At 38.7% G+C, this 22,090-nt stretch overlaps 2 pseudogenes; both read left to right on the top strand.

Moving 5' to 3' along the window:
- Window positions 1-8,610: 8,610 nt before the first annotated feature.
- Window positions 8,611-13,135, top strand: LOC101713686 (polyribonucleotide nucleotidyltransferase 1, mitochondrial-like; annotated as a pseudogene).
- A 7,061-nt stretch (window positions 13,136-20,196) lies between these two features.
- LOC106007924 (endogenous retrovirus group K member 10 Gag polyprotein-like) lies at window positions 20,197-21,757 on the top strand (annotated as a pseudogene).
- Window positions 21,758-22,090: the final 333 nt, after the last annotated feature.

The following is a 22,090-nucleotide window of genomic DNA, read 5'->3' as shown; positions in this document are numbered from 1 at the left end:
GGATATAGAAAGCATATTACAAAAATATTTTTTGAGATAAATTTCACAACTTTTATGAAGTACCTTGGAAAACAAATTAATGAAACTGACTCTGGAAGAAATATAAAATTTGAATAGCACCTATTAAAGAAAGTATATTCCTAGCTTAAAAACCTACCTATATAACAACAGGCTCATATACATTTTAACTGATGAATTATATCAAACATTTAAAGCAGAAAAAAGAAGGAACACTTCAGCCCTCATTTTAGGAAATCAACATGGTGCTAATACTAAAACTGGATAAAGATAATAGCAGAGGAAAGTATGAACATAAATAAAAATGTGTTTAACAAAACAAACTATTAGAAGTCAGATCTGGCAGTATGTAGAAAGTGGTTTTATTATAAGGATGGCAGTGTTGGTTCAGCATTGGAAGGTCCACCCCCATAAGTCATCATTTTAATGGAGGCAAGGAAAAAGCCAAATGATCCTATCAGTAGTTGCAGAAAAAGTACTGGACTAAATTCTACAGCTGTTCATGGTAAAAGCTATCAGAAGACTACAAGTAGAACAGAATCTTCTCAACAGATAAAAGACATGTACTCTATACTTCAAGCAAAAATGCCTTATATGAATGGAAAAGATACAATGCTTTCTCCCTATGATGGGGAACAAGGGCAGATATGCCTACTCTTCATCTGTCCATTAAACTTTGAAACATAGGCCCAAACCAAAATAGTCTGGCAATAAGAAGAAACAAATAGCATAGGATTGGCAAGGTAGAAGTAAAATCTTTATATGTACATGAAATGATCATCTACAGAGAAAATACTAAGAAATGCCTAGGAGACCCTAGAACTTGTATTTGAATTTAGCAGGATTAGAAAACACAAGGTATATATAAAAATTCAGGTCTGTGTATACTTGCTATAAATGAAGAATTGGATATTGAAATTTAAAAGTTATGTAGGAGTACAGAGGACCCAGAAAAGTAAAAAGAAAAAAAAATAACAGTGTTAGAAGACATTCATTACCTAATTTTAAGACTTCCCCTAAAGCTACAGTAATCAAGGCAATGTTGGCATAAGAAAAAACATATAGATCAACTGAATAAAACAGAGAATCTAGAAATAGAACCACACATATATGGTCCACTGAGTTTTGAAAGATTATTTGAAATTAACATTTTATGGAACATAAACTCAACTCAAGGCCAGAGGAAAAGATGATATTTTCAACAAATGGTACTAGAACACCTGGTATCCATATGTAAAAAATTCACCTCAACCCTTTATTTCTATACATAAAAATAACTTGAAAGGATCTATGAACCAAAATATGAAAGACTAAAACTATAAAACTTTAATAATAAATTATAAGGGAAAATGTTCATGAATTTAGGGTAGGCAAGAATTTCCTAGGATACAAAAAACCGTGATATATAAAAGAAAAAAATTGATAAATGAAATTCCACCAAAATTTCGAAATTTAAGACATGGTTAAGAAAATGAAAAGTAGTCCTTAACCAGAACATATTTATAATACATATAACCTATGATCAGAATATATAAAGAACTCTTCCAGCTCAGTAATAGACAACCCAATTAAAAAGTAGACACAAGAAGATGATAAACAGCCAGTACAGCACAAGGAAAGGTGTGCAACACTAGAATCAGAAAACTACTACTAATCAGTACAATAACAAGATCATATTATACACTCATTAGAGAGATTAAGTTAAAAGTTTTAAAAGAACAAATGTCAGCTTAGGTGTGAACCAGTTAGAACTTGCTAATATGATGTGAATGAAAAATGATAAAACCATTTTGGAAAACAATATAGAAATTTCTTGTATTACTGTTAAGAACCAACAGTTCTGTTCTTAAGTTTTTACTTGAGAAATAAAAACACATGTTCACAATAGATTTGTACATACAAGTTGACTATCCCTTATCTGAAATTCTTGGAACCAGAAGTGTTTCAGATTTGGTTTGAAATCCACTTGATCTCAAAGAGGATAGTTACTCCTGCATTTTTTTGGGTTCCTGTCACATGGAGTATTGTTTTCCACCCTTTAACTTTCAGTCTATGAGTTTCTTTTTTAATTCAGTGTGTTTCTTGTATGTAGCATATTGTTGGATCTTGCTTTTTGGCCCATTCTGGCAGTCTATTTCTTTTGATTGGTGAATTGAGACCATTAACATTGATGGTTATAACTGATACATATTGACTTATCATTGTTATGTCTTTTCCTTTTTTTTTTTTTTTTTGTACCAGGGATCGAACTCGGTCCTTGCACTTTTGAGACAGGCATCGTAACCACTGAGCTAAATCCCTGGCCCAGTCATGTCTTTTTCTTTTTGTTGGATTCTCCCCATTTGAATTTAATTTCTTGTCATGCCCTATGGATTCATTCTGCTGGGCTTCTTGGGGTTGTGATCCCTGTTGTCTTTTACTAGGGTATTGTCTAAAGTTTTTTGGAGTGCTGGTTTTGTATTCATGAAGTTCCTAAAGTGCTCTTTGTTATGAAAGTATCTTATTTCTCCATCCATTTTGAAAGGTAGTTTTGCACGGTACATCAATCTGGGTGGAAGCTGTTTTCATTTAGGGCTTGAAATACTTCACTCCAAGCTCTTCTTGCCTTGAGGGTTTGTGTTGAGAAGTCTGCTGTGATTCTGATGGGCTTTCCTCTGTATGTGATTTGTTTCTTTTCTCTCACTGCTTGTAGAATTTTGTTGTTCTGTTGGGTTTCTAGAATCTTAACTATTATATGCCTATGTGCAGATTTTTTTTTATCATGGCTAGTTGGAGTCCTATATGCCTCACTTATCTGTATGTCAAGTTCTTTTCCTCTGCTTGCCAAGTTTTCTGCCATTACTTCTGTGAACAGTTTTTTTATGTTGTCTGCACTCTCTCCTGTTTCTTCATTGACTCCACTCAGTCATATGTTATTCTTCTTTGCATTGTCTAGCAGCTGCTGGATTGATTTCTCATGATCCCTTACAATTTAAAGCATTTTTTCTTTTTCTGGTCACTAATTGCAATCTTATCTTCTATATCTAAAATTCTGTCCTCACATTGGCTCATTCTGCTACATACACTTTCAATGGAGTTTTTAATCTCCTGGAAATGTTTGTATCTGTTTTATGGATGTCATTTGTTTCCTATGTTGGGATTCCATCATGTTACTCAGCTCCTCTATTTTTTATCTGTGTCTCCTCTAGATTTATTAACCATGTCTTGCACTATGGGCACAATCTTTGCTGTTTTGTGAGAAATTATTTCTGATTTCATTTTTTCCAGATCCTCTTTTGTTGCCAGTTTAGGAGGTCCAGGTGGTTGAGTATCAGATTGTTCCATCTCACTTCCCTTTGGGGTTGCTTTAGGTGATCTGGAAGTTTGGTTTTGATACTTGTTTATGTGTCTTCTCATTTCGAGGGGGGGCATTGGGGTGTGCTGTTGGCGCCTGTGCAGCTCACCTCCTCCATTCTGGGGGCAGTTTGCATCCTCGGTGCTGGGGGCCTCTTCAGTTATTTTGAATAGATTTATTGCTTCTTTGGTAAAGGGATTTTGAAACTATTTTAGATGTAAAATAAGATTGCACTATGGTGTAAACTTTTTTTGAGTAAAGGTTTTTAGATGTTGGGAGCCAGTTTCCTCAAGGTACTTATAATGTAGATAGGTTATTTAATTAGCTATCTTGTAGACAGTAAGACAGGGCGGGCCCTGAGGAGCCAACATGGAGGAGGACAAAAGAGACACATTCACTGAAGGCCAGCATTGTAAATGAAGAGAAACTACTAAACCAGTGGGCTTCCCCTAGGGATGAATACCAGTGACTGATATTCTAAATAGATATCAACACCAGGGTGGGGGGACCAAGATCTTCCCAGGAAGATCCCTGTCCCTGACCAATCCCTTATGAAAAATCCTTGCTCATTCCCTGTATGCTTGCTATGTGACTTGCTTCCCTGTTTGATCCCCATTTAGTCAATATTACCTAAGTGACTATATCTGTCATAATCTTATTGGTTGATCATAGTTTTGTCCCACTTTGAGGTTTCCCATTGGACCAATATTACCTAAGCAACTGTACTTGTAATCTTGTAGTTGACTATAGTTTTGTCCCACTTTATACCCGCATCACCTCGTGGCTTTGCTCTGTAAAAATCCCCTGCAAAACAGTGTACCTGGGCAACCTATTTTCTGGTCCCCCTTCTGTCTCTTGTAGACAGAAGGTATTTTTCTCTCAGTAAATTTTTCCTTCTCTTAACCTCTGTTGTTCCCAAAATTCATTCTTTGATTTTACAGAACTTGCATTTCAGATATCTAGCAAGTTTGAGAGTTACACCTATCCCCCCTGTATCACTTAGAAGGGACACAGAATTATAGAATGAGGAAAAGAAACAATATTGTAAAGATGGCTTGGACCCAGAGATATAGTATTAACTGCCTACTTTTTAAAAATATGTATATGTAGGGCCAGGGATTAGCTCAGTGGTTCCGCCACCTGCCTTGCAAGCACAAGGACCCAAGTTCGATCCCCGGTACCAAAAAAAGTCTGTGTACATATATATTTGTGTACCTCTATATATAAATGCATTCTTGGTTCAATACATTGAATAGTCCAAGAAAGATTTCCTAGGAGCAATGAGCAACTTAATTTACAAACACAGTCTTCCCCGGGATTTAGCTCAGTGGTTCTGCTGCCTGCCTCACAAGCACAAGGTCCTGAGTTCAATCCCCAGTACCAGAACAAAAAGCTTCTACAAATAGAATCTTGATTTATAAATACAACTCCCCCACTAAATGAAATAGATATTTTAGTGAAAAAGGAGAATTATTAAAATGAGGTGTGTAACGTCTTATGACAGAAAGTATGAAAGTACTCAAATGCTGGAAGGATATCACAAAGTTATAAGAAACAGTGTGAAGTGGCTTCCACTGACCAATTCTAGAATATTGAATAAAAAAATAATTAATAAGAAACCATTGCAAAAAGCCAGGGATTTTAGTTCTTCGTGATAACAAGTAAATAAATCATGGAGAGTGGAGGCTTTGTGCTTACAGTATTATGATGAGATCTAACTAGTAAATCTGGAGGGAGTACTAGACTTCCAAAGTAACTATGGTAAAGAATGTGCCAGACAAAGAGTAATGAATGATTCTAAATCCAGGAGGATGTTTTGATAAGGAACAAGAATTTTTTTTTTTTGTACTGGGGATCAAACTTGGGAACTTGTGCTTGCAAGGCAGGTGGCAGAACCACTAATCTAAATCCCCGGCCCAAGATATTTTTATGAAAGAAAGAAGAGAAAGAAGGTAGGGGGAAGAAAGGAAGGCAGAGAATAAATCCTTAAGGGAAAGGTTGGCTAAATGTTACTAAAAAGATGAACCCTAAAAGAACTGAAAATTACATTTAATAAAAAAAGTCAAAACATTTTGCTTTATAAGGAAATATTTAGAAAATGAAAAACAAGACATGTACTAGAAGAGAATATCTGTAAATCACATATCTGTCAAGAAACTACTGTATTATTCAGGACATACATAACAAGAATTTTTAACCTAGTAATAAGGTCAACACTCCATTTAAAAAATTGGGCAAAAGATTTAAATAGACATTTTATCAAAGAAAATACAAGAATGCAAATAAGAATTTGTTTTTTGTATCAGGAATCAAACTCAGGTTCTCACGCTTGCCAGGCAGGCACTGTGCCACTGAGCTACATCCCTGGCCACAAGTAAGAATTTTATGAAACTTTGAAATAGGAAAAGGTCCAAAGGGGTAGGGATGGTAGGAGGGGATGGGGAAAGGAAAGAATGGAAAGGAAAAATTATGAGAAAAGAAAAAAAAAAGGAAATGAAGTATGTAAACAGGGAAGGGTGGAGGGGTGAAGAGCGCACAGGTAATGGGGAAATAATAAGAACCAAGATACATCATGTACAGGTACAAGCACCCAAAGATAAATATAAATATATTATATACCTAAAACGTACCAATAAAAGAATCTAAGTAAAAAAACAAAAAACACAATGAGAAACAATTTTACTTCTACCAGAATGTAGAAAAGTACATGGGGAATTTCTAAGAAGAATGAAAGCAGGTCCACACAAAAGATTTGTACTTGAATATTCACAGATTTGCACTTGAATATTCACAGAATCGTAATTCATGAAAGACTAACCAAAGCCATGCATGGTAGCACAGGCCTGTAATCCTAGCACTCAGGAGGCTGAAGCAAGAGGATCACTGCGAGTTTGAGGCCAGCCTGGGCTACAAAAAAAAAACACCCCAAAAGTCTAACCAAAAACAACCCAAATTCCCATCAAGTGTTTCAGAAAGAAAACGACATATTGATGCAACTGAATATTATTCACAAATAAAAATAAATGAATGTGATTCTAATTATATCAAAAGGCAGAAAAAAAGGACAAAAGTACACTAATGACTGCATAGGACTTAAGATGGGAACAGAGTTTAAAACTAAAGCAGTACAAGGAATGTTACTGGAATGATGAAAATTGCATAAATCTAGATTATAACATTACAGAACTCATTAAATTTTGTAAGAATTGTATATTTCAAATGAGTAAATTATATAATACATAAATACTACCTGAATAAAATTATAATGGTCTAATAGATGATAGGAAACAGGGAGGTAGATGGGAAAGGGATAAAAGGAAAGAGGGGAAGGGAGGGGGAGATAAAAGGGACTAGGATATACTGTGTATATGTACCAACTCCCCAGAATAAATATATTCATTATGGACTGCAAACATGTACTAATAAAAAACTAAAAAATTTTTAATAGTCTAATCAATAAAAAGGGACATCATTATATGAGATAATGCACAAATCAATCCATCTGTCTACTTACCCTATTTAAACCCAACCACCTACCTACTTATTGTGAAATAACACACACACACACACACACACACGTTCAAAGATTAATAGTATAGGCATAGAGAAAGACAATATAAACTACTAATCAAAGCAAAAGACTGAAACTTTGTATTAATTGAATCAAAATAGCTATCAGGATAAAAGGAACCTTATGAAAAGATAATGGCGTGATTTCCCCAAGACAAAATGTTATATGTATATGCACTTAAGAGGTTTTGAAAATGCATAAGACAGTAAAAGATATGAATGACAAGTAGGCAAATCCAAAATTAGTAAGTTTTGACACTGCTCTCTCAGACATTAATAACACAAACAAAATCAGAACAAGTAGAGAAGGCTCGAACAACATTAGAGAACACCTTGATATAATTACAGAACACCCTAAGCAATAACAACAGAATACATATTCTGTGACACAAAGAACATTCACAAGTGTAAATAAGGACTAAATGTATAATAGGTAATGTGAAATAGGAAGAAAAGGGGCAAAGGGGAAGGAAGTGGGAGGGCTAGGGGAAAGGATAGAAGGGAATGGGATTAATATGAGAAAATGGAAAAATAGGAACAAAATCTTTGTAAATAGGGAGGAATGGAGGGGTTGAAGGGAGGGCTGGGCAAGGGTGAAAAATAAGAACCAAGAGAGACTATGTAAAGGTGCAAATTTCCAATGATGAATGTCATTATATTGTATACCTAAAATGTACCAATGATTAGAATGAATAACCGATAAGCAAAATAGGAAGAAAAGGTCCAAAGGGGTAGGGGTAGTGGGAAGGGTGGGGGAAAGGAAAGAAGGGAAAGGAAAAATGATGAGAAATGGAAAAAATGGAAATAAAGTCTTTGTAAATAGGGAAGGGTGAAGGGTGTGAAGGGAGGGCTAGGAATGGGGAAAAAATAAGAACCAAGATGCATTACGTAAAGGTACAATTCCCAATGAGACATGTAATTGTGTTGTATACCTACAATGTACCAATAAAAGAATTTAATACAAAAAAAAAAACAGCTGCCAGCAAAAATTCTATGCTTAATGTAAATATCATTCAAAAGTGAAGGTGAAATAAAGGCATATAAAAGTTGAAATACTTTATCACCACCAGATTCAAGATATAGTAAAGAAAATTCTTCAGGCAGAAGGAAATGATTGATAGAAGTTTGAAATAGGAAATCTATATACAGGAAAGACGATCATCAGAAATGGTAAATGAATTCATTTTAATTAAATATTTTGAAAAATAACTGACTAAGAAAAATTAAAAGTCCACTTTCTCCACTCATATTCAATATAGTTTTTGAAATTTCAGCTAAAGCCAATAGGCAAGAGAGAAAAAAAAAATGAAAGGGATACAAATAGGAAAGGAAGAAGTCCTTTTTTGCAGATGATATGATCTTCTAGTTACAAGACCCTAATGACACTATGGGAAGACTTTTAGACCTGATAAATGAAGTCAGCAATATGGCAGGATATAAAATCGACATTATAAAACAACAGCTTTATCATAAACCAAAAATGGACTAGCTGACAAAGAAATCAGGAAAATAATTCCATTCACAAATACTTCAAATAAAATAGCTTAAGGATCAATTTAGGTCAAGAGTTGAAAGCCTCTATGATGAAAATTTCACAACAATAAAGAAAAACTTGAAGAAGGCACAGGAGGCTAAACAGCTAGGGGGTAGGAACAAAGGATAGGGGCAGGGAGCAAGGGGCAGGTAGGATGCCCAGGTAAGTTGGTACCTCCAGATCTTCACCTCTCTCTTCTGTGGCTTGGTGACACAACATATAATCCGTCTTTGCTGTTCTTAGGGAAGGGACCTCTGGGTGTTTGGTTTTCTACAAAAGTTTCTGGGCTTTTGGTAAAATCCAAAGCAACCAAATGAAAAGACTCCAGCAGCCTGTGCCGGTGGGGACCCTGGCCACAAAGACAATGCATCGAGCCAGGCAAAGTGTGATAGTGGTAGTGGTATAGTGCCAGTGTTGCACCACCTCCTTCCCTTGCTAATGGAGAGGCCAGGCCTGTATTTCATGTCCCAAAGGTTTTAGACATTTGAAGAAGTGGCTCTGGAGTATGCCTTTGAACCTCAACTTAAATACTTGTACTTCTTGTGCTTGTGATCTTTTCCAGCTTGGTAGGACTGCCACTGGACTGTCTCCCAGCTACTTGTTGAACAGAGGCTTGAGTTTGCACATTCTTGAAGCTCTGCCACAGGACCTCAGATGTTGGTTTTCAAAAACACATTATTTAACCTTACAGTCTGTCCAGCACCAGCACCAGTTCTAGCTCTGCCAGTGTGAGGTCCACCTTGAACACTGCTTAAACTCTTTGTTGAACTGCTCCAGCCTGAGCACATCCTCTTCTGAATACTCATCCACCGATGAGCTGCTACCACCCTCAAAAGGGTGCAGGTGTGCTGCTGTATGCAGGTGTGCCACTGTGTACAGGCTGCCGCATATGCATATCTATGTGCACCCAGCTGTGGCAGTGGCAATGGTTCCAGCTGTGCCTCATTGACATTCTTGTAGAAAATAGCATGGAGGCCAAGTTCCATACCGCTGTCCCCCACTTCCAGCATTCCTTAGCCTGCTGCTACTACCTCTGGGTTGGCTGCTTTCACATACAGCCCTAGCAGTTGAGGCTGCCAGACCCTGGAATCCAGGGCAACAGCTACATGGCAAAGCCTGTGCTGCACCTATGTGGGCTGCCCCCTGGTGCACAAAGCCTGCTTAGAAACCTCTGGGCCACCTCCATGGTGATCTGCTACCCTGTACTGCTACCACTGCCCACCTTGCCACATTCAAGGTGCAGTTCCCTGGCCCAGTGACTGCTGCAGCCAACTCCTGTGGGGAGCCACTGGGATTGCACTAGGCCAATGGAGTGGCAAACAGGCATCTAACTACTCATGCTGCATCAGCTTCTACACCTTGTGGTACATGGTCCTCTTGTGCAGCCACCACTGCCATTATCACTGCCACCCTAGCTACCCCATGCATGAACTAATGCATGCCCTGGTTCTGCTACCATGACCCTTTGGCAGGTAATGCACAGAGGTGGCCTTGCCATCCAGTGCTCTGCACTGCACCAATGCCACTACTCCTCTCTGTCTGTGACTTAACTTTGGTTTTCTTTTTCAAAACTGTTTTTGGTGTTAATATTTTTATTTCCATATAAATTTTGGGGGTTACTTGCAGTTTTTTACCCAAAAGATTCATTGTAGGATTTTTATTATAAATACAGTGAATCTGCAGATCACTTGAGGGAAAATTAACATCTTCCCAACAATGAGTCTTCCAAGCCATTAATATGGGGCATATTTTAACTAACTTCTTTTGATTTCTTTTATTTTCTTTTTCTTGTAGTACAATTCAAGTTACTCCATTTGTTCTTGCAGGAAAACCTTAAAACACAGTATTACTTAGCATTTAGATGTACATGAACAAGGACACCTATGAGAAACTCAAATGTATCAAAAGTATAACACTGTGGAAAATCCTATAAAAACTTCCTTCAAAATTGACACAGGAAATAAAGTATTTCCATGACAAGGAACACATTAAGAAATTCATGACCACTGAACCAGCATTACAAAAATTCTCAAGGACATCCTGAAGAGAGACAATGAAGTCAACAATGCCAATAAGTGAAAATTAATGAATACACCTAAGTGATGATAGTCTAAGGAAAAGAAAAAATATAGGAAATCAGCAATAGGAAGATAATGCAATGACAGGAATGTCAATACTTCTCAGTAATAATTCCCAATGTAAATGCTTTCAATTCTCCAATCAAGACACAGATTGGCAGAATAAAGAAACAAAATCTAACAATATAGAATATACATTTAGTTCAAGCAGAAATTCACAGATTAAAAATTAAAAGATGCAAAACACAGGCCAGGGATTTAGCTCAGTGGCACCGCGCCTGCCTCGCAAGTGCAAGGTCCAGAGTTCCATCCCTGGTACCGCCCCCACAAAAATAAAAAAGATGCAAAACAATATTCCATGCAACAAAAAAAAGTGTGGCCAGTGTAACCCAGGGTAGGAAAGGAAGGGAAACATCAGTTTTGTTGAACACGAGTTAAATGATGTGCACAATCTTTTTGCGTCTATACTTAAAGAAAATTACAAGTATCTTCTGGAAAACTGGCCAGATTTGCAGATGGCTCTGCTGTAGTACAGTCAGGTGGTACTGCAGAAATGGTCACAGCAGTCAGCAAAATAAAACCTTCACCTTCACAGTTCATGCCTTTGGTGGTTGACTATAGACAGAAGGCTGCTGTAGAAGGTAGAATTCCCAGAAACTACCTTAGAAGAGAAATTGGTTCTTCTGATAGAGAAATTCTTAGAAGTCGAATAACTGATTGATCAATTAGACCTCTTTCCAGTTGGCTACTTTTATGATACACAGGTCCTTTGTAATCTGTTAGCAGTAGACGATATCAATGAACTTGATGTCCTAGCAATTAATGGTGCTTCAGTAGCCCTCTCACTATCAGATATTCCTTGGAATGGACCTGTTGGGGCAGTACGAATAGGAATGATTGATGGAGAAGGTATTGTTAACCCAACAAGAAAAGAAATGTCTCTAGTACTTTAAATTTAGTGGAGCCCTAAAAGTCAGATTGTCATGTTGGAAGCCTCTGCAGAGAATATTTTACAGCAAGACTTTTGCCATGCTATCAAAGTGGGAGTAAAATATACCCAACAAATAATTCAAGGGATGCAGCAATTAGTAAAAGAAATTGGAGTTGCCAAGAGGACATCTCAGAAGATATTTACCCCTCTACCAGACATTGTGAAACATGCTCATAACCTTGCCATGGAGAAACTTTACACAGTTTTTACAGATTATGACCATGATAAAGTTTCCAGAGATAAGGCTGTTAACAAGATAAGACTAGATACAGAAGAACAACTAAAAGAAAAGTTTCCAGAGGCTGATCCATATGAAATAATGGAGTCCTTCAAAGTTGTTTCAAAGGAGGTTTTTAGAAGTATTATTTTGAATGAATACAAAAGATGTGATGGACATGATTTAACTTCACTTAGGAATATAAGTTGTGAGGTAGATATGTTTAAAACTCTTCATGGATCAGCATTATTTCAGAGGGGACAAACACAGGTGCTTTGTACTGTTACATTTGATTCATTAGAATTCAGCATAAAATCAGATTAAATTATAACAGCTATAAATGGGATAAAAGAAAAAAATTTCATGCTGCACTATGAGTTTCCTCCTTATGCAACTAATGAAACCAGTAAAGTCACTGTAATAAATAGGAGAGAACTTGGGTATGGTGCTTTTGCAGAGAAAGCTTTGTATCCTGTTATTCCCAAAGATTTTCCTTTCACTGTAAGAGTTACATCTGAAGTCCTAGAGTCAAATGGGTCCTCTTCTATGGCATCTGCTCTTGCAGGTGTAGCAATAGGATTGATTACCAAAATCAATCCTGAGAAAGGTGAAATAGAAGATTATTGTTTGCTGACAGATATTCTGGGAATTGAAGATTACAACGGTGACATGGATTTCAAAATAGCTGGTACCAATAAGGAAATAATTGCATTACAGGCTGATATTAAATTACCAGGGATACCAATAAAAATTGTAATGGAGACTATTCAGCAAGCATCAGTGGCAAAGGGAAATATTACAGATTATGAACAAAACAACTTCAAAACTTTGAGCATCCAGAAAAGAAAATGGGCCTGTTGTAGAAACTGTTGAGGTTCCATTATCAAAATGAGCAAAATTTGTTGGACCAGGTGGATATCATTTAAAAAGACTTCAAGCTGAAACAGGTGTAACTATTAGTCAAGTGGATGAAGAAACATATTCTGTGTTTGCACCAACACCCAGTGCAATGCATGAGGCAAGAAAATTCATCACTGAAATCCATAAAGATGACCAAGAACACCAATTATAATTTGGAGCTGTTTATACTGCCACAATAACTGCAATCAGAGACTCTGGAGTAATGGTAAAACTATACCCAAATATGACTGCAGTACTACTTCATAACACACAACTTGATCAATGAAAGATTAAACATCCCACTGCCCTAGGATTAGAAGTTGGCCAAGAAATTCAGGTGAAATACTTCGTATGTGATCCAGCTGATGGAAGAATGAGGCTTTCTCATAAAGTGCTTCAGTCTCCAGCTACATATGCTGTCAAAACTCTAAGTGACAGAAACAGTATTATGATGGGAGAACCTATTTCACAATCATCTAATTCTTCTGGGTGATTAAAGAAAAATAGAATTCTAGGGTGATATTCTGTAGCAAAATCCTAAGATGGAGAATTATATATAGTATAAATATTTTCAAATTATTTGTATCAGAGTACTCATTTACATGTGCCATTTTTAAAATTGCAAGAATAATCTATATTTGTTTATTCTTATTTACATTGTAAATCAATAAATATTTATTAAAAGTAAACCATTTATACATCTTAGGAAAGGTTACCTTTTTCTTTGGTTCTGAAACACCCAAAAACCTTAAAAATAATAGATCAGGGGATGTAACTAAATGTCTAGAAAACTGTCTAGCATATGTAAGGGCCTGGGTTCATTCAATCCCTAACATCACACACATAAAAAATAAGAAAGAATAGATTACATATGATACACTAAATCTCTTCCTACATCTCATTTTTCTTCTTTATATAGTTTTCCTTTAGTCATCTTATTTATGGCTTACCTCTTTGCTCAACAATTTTTCTTGCTTATAACAATTTTACATACTGTAACTTGCCATTTTCAAAGCCAGGGTATATATCTACAGAGTAATTACCAGTATATATTAAGAAATTGAGGCAGGTAATCTCACCCATTTTTAATAATACAATGCCTTTAATTGGTTACAAAACCATAAACACAATAGAGTAAGTCTTACAAATGGAATTCTCAGTGGAATGAGGTAATACTTTTCTTTTTTGGTACCAGGGATTGAAATCAGAAACTTGCATTTGCAAGGCAGGCAGCGGCACCACTGAGCTAAAGCTCTGGTCCTACATTTTTTGAATTTACCTAAAGATATAGAAAAATCATTTACTCATCAAAAAGAACTAGATCATTTTTTTTTTTGGTACCGGGGATCAAACTCGGGTCCTTGTGCTTGGGAGGCAGGCACCAGAACCACTAAGCTAAATCCCCGGCCCAACTAGATCATTTTTTCAGTGTGTATATTTCCAACATATGGATATTTCTGGGATAAGAGCTAGAGGAATCATGATTTTCAGTTAATAAATGTTTGAAATTAAAAAAAAAAAAAACATTCCATGCAACAGAAAACAGGAAAAGAGCAGGAGCAGCTACTCTAATTTCAGAGAAAATGAATTTCAAGCCAATACTGATCAGAAGAGACAAAAGAAGGTCACCACATATTGAATAAGGGAACAATCCAACAGGAAGAAACAATAATCATAAACATATACGTACCAAATGCCACCATACACAACTTCATAAAACAAACCCTAATGGACATGAAAAATTAGATAAGCACCAGTACAGTTGTAATGGCAGACCCCAATACTTCACTGTCAGAAATGGATACATCAACTAAATATAAAAATCAACCACCAAAGAAATCAGATTTGAAGCAAATCTTCAAAAAAATGGACTTAATAGCTATCTACAAAGTGTTCCATCCCAAAACAAGAGAATATACATTCTTTTCAGCAGCACACGGGACTTTCTCCAAAACAGACCACGTGCTAGACCATAAAGCACACTTAAATAAATGCAAAAGAACTGAAAATATCCCTTGCATATTATCAAATTACAGTGCAATGAAACTAGAAGTCAATGGCAAAAGATACCACAGAAACTATGCAAATACATGAAAATTAAATAATACCCTCTTCAATAATGGGTCATAGATGAAATTAATTATCCTATGATCAAATGATAATGCCAGTATGACACACCAGGAATCCATGGGACACAAAAAAGCAGCCTAAGAGAAAAGTTTATAGAGGTGAATTCTACAACAGATAGAGAGTAAACTCAAATAAATAACCTAATGATGCAACTCAATGTCTTAGAAAACAAAAAAAAAATTGAAATCCAAAGTTAGTACAAGGAGGATCAGGGCAGAAATTAATGAAAGACTAAAAAAACAATGAATTGGGGCCGGGGATTTAGCTCAGTGGTTTCGCCACCTGCTTCGCAAGCACAAGGACCCGAGTTCAATCCCCGGTACCCAAAAACAATGAATTAATGAAGAGTAAGCTCTATGACGAATAAAAATAAGACAAATCCTTAGCTCATTGTTATGGCTTGTGTTTAGGTGTCCCCCCAAAGCTTCATGCTTTTTCTGAGGTGGCTGAATCTACAGTGTGTGATGCTGAGATTAAGGGCGCATGATGACTAACCACTTGAGTGATTGGGTTTGGCACCGCCCTAATCCAGGTAGTCTGGATAAAAGGGGCAGAAAGACGTTAAGGCCCCTTGCTTCTTTCGCTGTCTTCCATCTCCATGAACTATTGCCACCTACTAAACCTGTCTTGGAGCCATCCAATTATGGACTGAAACCTCTATGAACTGTAAGCTAAATGAACCATCTCCCCTTAAGGGGTGTTAAGTATTATTTATCTCAGCAACAAGTGAAAAGTAACTAACACAGAAATTTGGTACCAGAGAAGTGGGGTTGTTTTTATGACATTACCTGGCCATATGACTCAAGAGCTTTTGGAATTGGCTTGTGGGAAGGGGAAGTTAAGTTTCAGAGATGCTGGCAGAAGAAATAGAGCTGGGGGCTGGGGATGTAGCTCAGTGGTGCCACGCTTGCCTGGCATGCAAGGCAAGGAGGGGTGGGGGAGGAGGAGGAGGAAGAGAAAGAGGAGGAGGAGGAAGAGGAGAAGAAGAAATAGAGCTGGAATGCCTTAGGCTGTTCTGTATGGGAGATTCTGGTCAGAGCTCAGAAAGTCGGTGAGGACCAGGCTGTTGGACTCCAGACAATGTGTGTTATATCTTGGCAGGAAGTTTGTCTGCATTTTGCTCATGTCCAGAGGCTTCACCTGAGACTTAGATTAAGGATGGCAGACTAAATGGTCTGGCAGAAGAAATTTCAAGGCAGTCTAACATTGAGGTGGTGGCACAGCTACTGTTGGGGGCTTTTAGCCAGATTTATGTCAAATCAAGAGCAAAGATCACAACAGGATGATTAAATACATTTTTAATTTGGCCAGAGAGGAACCTCCAGTAGTTGTGGCCTGCAAAGATAGAGCAGAGGAGATCTTGATTGCTGAGAAGGAACCAGAGAATAGGAAAGATGGCCTGAGGTTATCACAACAAGCAGCAGGATTCCACCTTTTGTAGCCTGAAAATTGCAAAAGTGAAAGACTGCTTTGAGAAGAGAGCCCCCAGAGCACCATGTTCCAGAATGGCAGTAGCCTAGAAAATTTGTTCCTCAGAATTGGATTCAGAGTGCTCAGCAATCCAGGCACTCAACCCCTACAGCCAAGAGAGAGGGAAGCCTGGCTACTGCTACAGCTGGCTGCAGACTGTGGTATCATCATGCACGTGGTGCTTGTTTTAAGAGTTGTGGGATCAGGCAGTGTGCCCCAGAGGGGGCGGCAATGTGTGAAGCTATGAATGTGAAGCCAAAGATGCAGTGGAGACACCAGAAGTTTGGAGAAGCCAGGAGTGTGGATCTTCTGAGGAGAGCTGCAAGGAGTAGGCAGAACTGGCCCAAGAGAGAAGCTGTGGGAGCTACAACCACCTACAGTGCCATAGGGGCGGAGCCTCACAAGCTTTTTGGAGTTCACCACTTGGTACAGATTGCTGAGGATGCTGGAAGTGGAACTGTGGGATTTAACGTTTGCCCGCTGGATTTTGAATAGGACCAAAGCAAGTCCATTTGTATCCCCATTTGTAACTTTTGGAATGGAAATGTTTATCTTGTACGACTGAATGTTGGAAGTGTTTAACCTTCTCTTCATTTGTACAGAGGCTTGCAGCTAAGAGTTTTCCTTAAATCACAGAGGAGATTTTAGACTTGGACTTTTCAGCAATGCTGAAACTGTTGCAACTTTGGCAATGCTTGGAGATGAACTAAATGGTTTTTTACATATAGGGATATGCATGAGTCTTTGGGGAGCCTGGTGTGGAATGTTATGGCTTGTGTTTAGGTGTCGCCCCAAAGCCTCATGCTTTTTCTGAGCTGGCTGAATCTAGAGTATGTGATGCTGGGATTAAGGGAGCATGATGACTAAACCACATGAGTGATTGGTATGGCACCACCCCAATTCAGGTACTCTGGATGAGAAGAAAGGGGCAGAAAGACGCTGTTAAGGCTCCTTGTTGCTTTTGCTGTCTTCTGTCATCATGAACTGTTGTTCCTCTGCCATGTGCCACTCCGCCTTGGATCCAGTTGATTATGGACTGAAATCTGTACAAACTGTGAGCTAAATAAACCTTACTCCTGTAACCTCGGTTGTTGGGTATTTTGTCTCAGCAACAAAAGAAAAGTAACTAAGACACTCATCTTACCAAAAGGAAGACCCAAATCCATGCAATTAGAAGTGAAACAGGTGAAATCACTATGGATTCTGGCAAAATCCAGAGGATCATTGGTAATCACTTTGAGAACCTGTACTCTAGTAAAAATAAAAATCCCAAAAACATGAATAGACTCCTAGATACTTACAAACTATCACAGCTGAGAGAAGATATAAAAATCCTAGGGCCAGGGATTTAGCTCAATGGTTCTGCCGTCTACCTCACAAGCCCAAGGACCTGAGTTGGGTCCCTGTACCAAAAAAAAAAAAAAAAAATCCTGAATAATCCAATAGTCAGTGAAAATGAAGATGAAATAAAAAAAAAAATCAACTAAGAAAAGCCCATATGGGCCAGGGATTTGGCTCAGTGGTTCCGCTGTGTGCCTTGAAAGCACAAAGTCCTGAGTTTGATCCCCAGTACCAAAAAAAAAAAAGAAAAGCCCATGTCCCCACAGATTCACTGTAAAATTCTATAAGACCTTTAAAGAAGATCTAATGCCAATATTCCTCAAACTCTTTAATGAAATCAAAAGGGAAAGTGTGGGAAATGGTAGAATTCAGCTATCTAGTTGTAAGAATAGATCACAAGAAGTTTGTTAACTAAGAGAATTAAGTCATTTCTGGGAAATACCACAAGTCTGTTTGTTAAAAGAATGCCAGAAAATTTTGAGACCTTGTATAAGTCTCACAGGAGAAAAACAGGTTTTCCTAGTTTTCTTATTTACCATTTTCCGGGATCAGAGGACCGTGACCCAATGACTCTATGGGTGGTAAGAGAGATACGCCTCACTATGCAAATCTGTGCTGTTTATGGTGGGCCGGTGGGCTTGATTTTTGGCTAAAGTCCTCCTGCTCTCTTGATACTATCTGATAAGAAGAGGGTTGTGGTGTGCTCTTTGATGTATGGGATTGGTGAATGGAAACGGGACTTGTGAATTCTCCTGTAGCTTTTATGAGTCACTTAAAGTCACTAGTTATCATCAGAGGTGAAAATCAGAAAAACAATAGCCAGAATAACTAAGCTGCTTTCCTACACGTATAAAAGCCTTGCTTCTTTCCTTTGTGATTGTCGAATAGTGCCAGAGGAATTAAACTGCTGTTCGTCCCCCAGGCTGTCTCCTTTTCTTTCTTTAAAAGTCGGTGCTTTCCGGGGTTCCAGGTCTCCCTCAAGAGAGACCAAGGACAAAACAGTACTTCCAAAGTCATTCCTGGAAGAAAGCATTATTCTGATTCCAAAACCAGAAAATTACACAACCAAAAGACAGAACTACTCCGTAATGAACTCATTAACAGTTTAATGAACATAGATGCAAAAGTCCTCAATAAGATTCTGGCAAGCAGAATGCAGCAGATCATCAAAAAGATAATAAATCATGACCAAGAATGATTCATTACAGGGATGGTTCAACATACAGAAATCAATTAATGTAATAAACCACATAAACAGACACAAGGACAAAAACCACAGGATCATCTCAATAGATGCAGAAAATGCATTTTACAGAATCCAATAGCAATTCATGATTTTAAAAAACCGAAGAAAATAGGTATAGAAGGTCTTTATCTAAATCTGATAAAAGCCATTTGTGGTAAATCAATGTCCAACAGCATATTAAATGTAGAAGACTGAAGGCTTTCCCTCTAAAATCAGGAACAAGACAAGGATGGCCACTACCACCACTACTGCTGAATACACTGCTTGAAACATTAGCCAGAGCAATTAGATAAGAGAAAGAAATAAAAGGGATGTGGATAGAAAAGGAACTTAAATTATCATTATTGCAGATGACATGATCTTCTACTTATAAGGCCACAAAAACTCCAAAGGATGCCTAGAATTAATAATCAAATTCAGTGGCATACCAAGATACAAAGTCAACAGTCAAAAATCAATACCTTTCCTGTACACAAATAATAAAGTAACCAAGAGAGAACTTAGGAAAACAACACCTTTCACAATAGCATCAAGGAAAATGAAATACTTAGGAATTTACCAAACCAAGGAAGTGAAAGACCTTTACAATGATGTACTCTGAAAAAGATGATAGAAGAGGACATCAGAAAATGGAAAGATAGCCCCTGTTCCTATATAGGCAAAACTAATATAATCAAAATGGCCATACTTCCAAAACTGTTTTTTTTTTGCTACCAGGGATCGAACTCGGGACCTTCCCCTTGTGAGGTAGGTGGTGAAACCACTGAGTTAAATCCCCGGCCCACTTCCAAAACTATTACACAGATTTAGCACAGTCTCAATCAAAATACCAACAGCATTCCTCATGGAATTACAGAAACAATCCTGTGGAGAGCGAAGGGTTGAAACAACCCTGAAAGGCTCCTGAGCCTCTTGAGTCAGATGAGAACATAATGAACCAGGATATGAAACTGGCACAAAAACAAGGATGTTGACTTTTAAAGAGAGCAATAAATATAGAAAGAATCTGAATGTCTGCTAGACAAAGAAGTAACATTCCCGGAATTGTAAAGATACACTTGGCCTTTTCTCTGTAAAAATAATTAGTCACCAGATCATGAGGGGAGGAAGGGAGGGAGGCTGTGGGTGAGGAGGAAGGATGTAAAAGGGTCAATAAAGTGGGAAGGAGAGGGCTCTCCTCTCCTTTTCTCTCGAATTGGTGTTTTTCTTTCTTAATCCTCACCCCTCTTCTCAGGTACTGTTTGTCTAGTGACGGCTGCCCCCGTCACAAGTGGCGCCCAAACAGGGACCTGAGAACTGAGGACAAGGTGAAGGACGCCGCTGGATTGTGAGCTTGGACAAGTAAGTACGGAGCAGCGATATAAAATATGGGGACTACTAGTAGTCGGATGCTGTTCGCTCAGATATTAAAAAAGATGCTCCGTAATCGGGGAGCTAAGGTTGGGCAACAGCAACTGTGTCACTTTTTGGAATTTGTAGAGAAAGTCTGCCCATGGTTCCCCGAAGAGGGATCAATTGATTTGGAACTTTGGAATAAAGTAGGAAAACAGTTACAAGATCGCTACAATCAGGAAGGGCCTTCTAAATTTCCTGTTGATGTGTTTAGCCTTTGGGGTCTTATCAAGGAGAGCTTGGATCCTTGTCAGGGGACTTCAGTGGGTAACTCACAAAGAGATGCGGTTGCCTCTAGTCCGGAGGACATTTCGTGCATAGATAGAAAAACTGAGCGCCCTTCTTCAGCCCCCCCTCTTGTGGAAGGTTTAGATGAACCCCTCAACCCCTCCGATGCCATGGATCTGGAGGAGGAGGCGGCTAAGTATAATAATGAGGAATGGCCTCCCTTCTCTCTGATAGCTCTTACCGAAAAAATGAAAGTGAAAGATAAAAAGGATAAATCTGAAAATACACATCCCTCAAATCCTTTGGATATGTTATGGTTTAATTGGAAATGGAAACAAAAGGAACAAGCACTGCTGAAGGAACGGCCACTTCGGCCCAGCATCCTGGCAGGGCTCGACCCTTTTCCTGAGGTTGCCCACCCCGATCTTCAGCTAGATTCCCCTCCTGTCCCACAACTCTCATCCCCAGCACCTCGCCCTCTCTTAGCCCTGCAGGCTACTTTACAGGCGGCCGAGAGAGGGGAGGATCTGGATGGGTTCCAAATGGTCTGTCCTGTTTTTGAGGAACCAGATCAACAAGGGCAAATGGTCCACGTTCATAGACCTCTTCCTTTTAAACAACTTAAGGAGCTAAAAGTTGCTTGTGCTCAGTATGGCCCTACGGCCCCTTTTACCCAGGCCATGCTCGAGTCTTTAAGCTCGGGTGCTCTCCCTCCTGGGGACTGGAAACAAATACCTAGAGCTTGCCTCTCTGGTGGAGATTATCTATTGTGGAAGACAGAGTTCACGGAACAATGCCAAAAAACGGCTGAACTCAACCATGCCACCGGTAACAACATTACTTATGATATGTTAGCAGGGGAAGGACAGTATGCTGATATAGCAAATCAATTGTTGTTTCCTGGGGGAGCATATGCCCAAATTAATACAGCGGTGAAACAAGCCTGGCAAAAGCTGCCCATGACGGGACGAGCTTCTGAGGACTTAAGATCAGGCAAGGTCCTGACGAGCGTTTTCAGGAATTTGTTGCCTGTCTTTTACAGACTGCTTCACGCCTGTGAGAAGACTCTGATGCCGGATTACTGCTGGTTAAACAGCTTGCTTATGAAAATGCTAACTCCCCCTGCCAAGCTGCTATCCGCCCTTTTAGAAAAAAAGGGGACCTGGGTGATTATATAAGGTTATGTGTGGACATTGGACCTGCCTATACTCAAGGGCTGGCCATGGCTGCAGCTTTGCAAGGAAAGACCGTAAGAGAGGTTCTTTTTCAACAAGTGTGTAAAGGGTCCCGGACGTGAGTTGCTGGGCCCCCAGGAAGCTGTTATGGGTATGGAAAGATTGGGCATAGAGTTAAACAATGCCCAGAGAGAAAGGCCCCAGCAAAAACTGCTTCGTCCTCCCCGAGAGCCAGGATTATGCCCAAAATGTAAAAGAGTGAACCATTGGGCAAATGAATGTAAGTCAAAAAGGGATCATTTGGGTAATGCACTGGAGCAGGGAAACTCCAGGCGGGGCTGGCCCCAGGCCCTGAAACAATGTTATGGGGCACTCCAGTCCTTCATTCCTCAACAAAACAATCCATTCAAGACCTCTTTAGAGCCACCCCAGGCAGCGCAGGACTGGACCTCAGTTCCACCGCCTT

Source organism: Heterocephalus glaber, unplaced genomic scaffold (assembly GCF_053883595.1).
Source record: "Heterocephalus glaber isolate CG9 unplaced genomic scaffold, H.glaber_assembly_v1.0 deba00001613, whole genome shotgun sequence".
In the NCBI taxonomy this organism is placed as follows: domain Eukaryota; kingdom Metazoa; phylum Chordata; class Mammalia; order Rodentia; family Bathyergidae; genus Heterocephalus; species Heterocephalus glaber.
The sequence above is the reverse complement of the archived record's forward strand: the minus strand, read 5'-3'. Positions and strand labels throughout refer to the sequence as shown.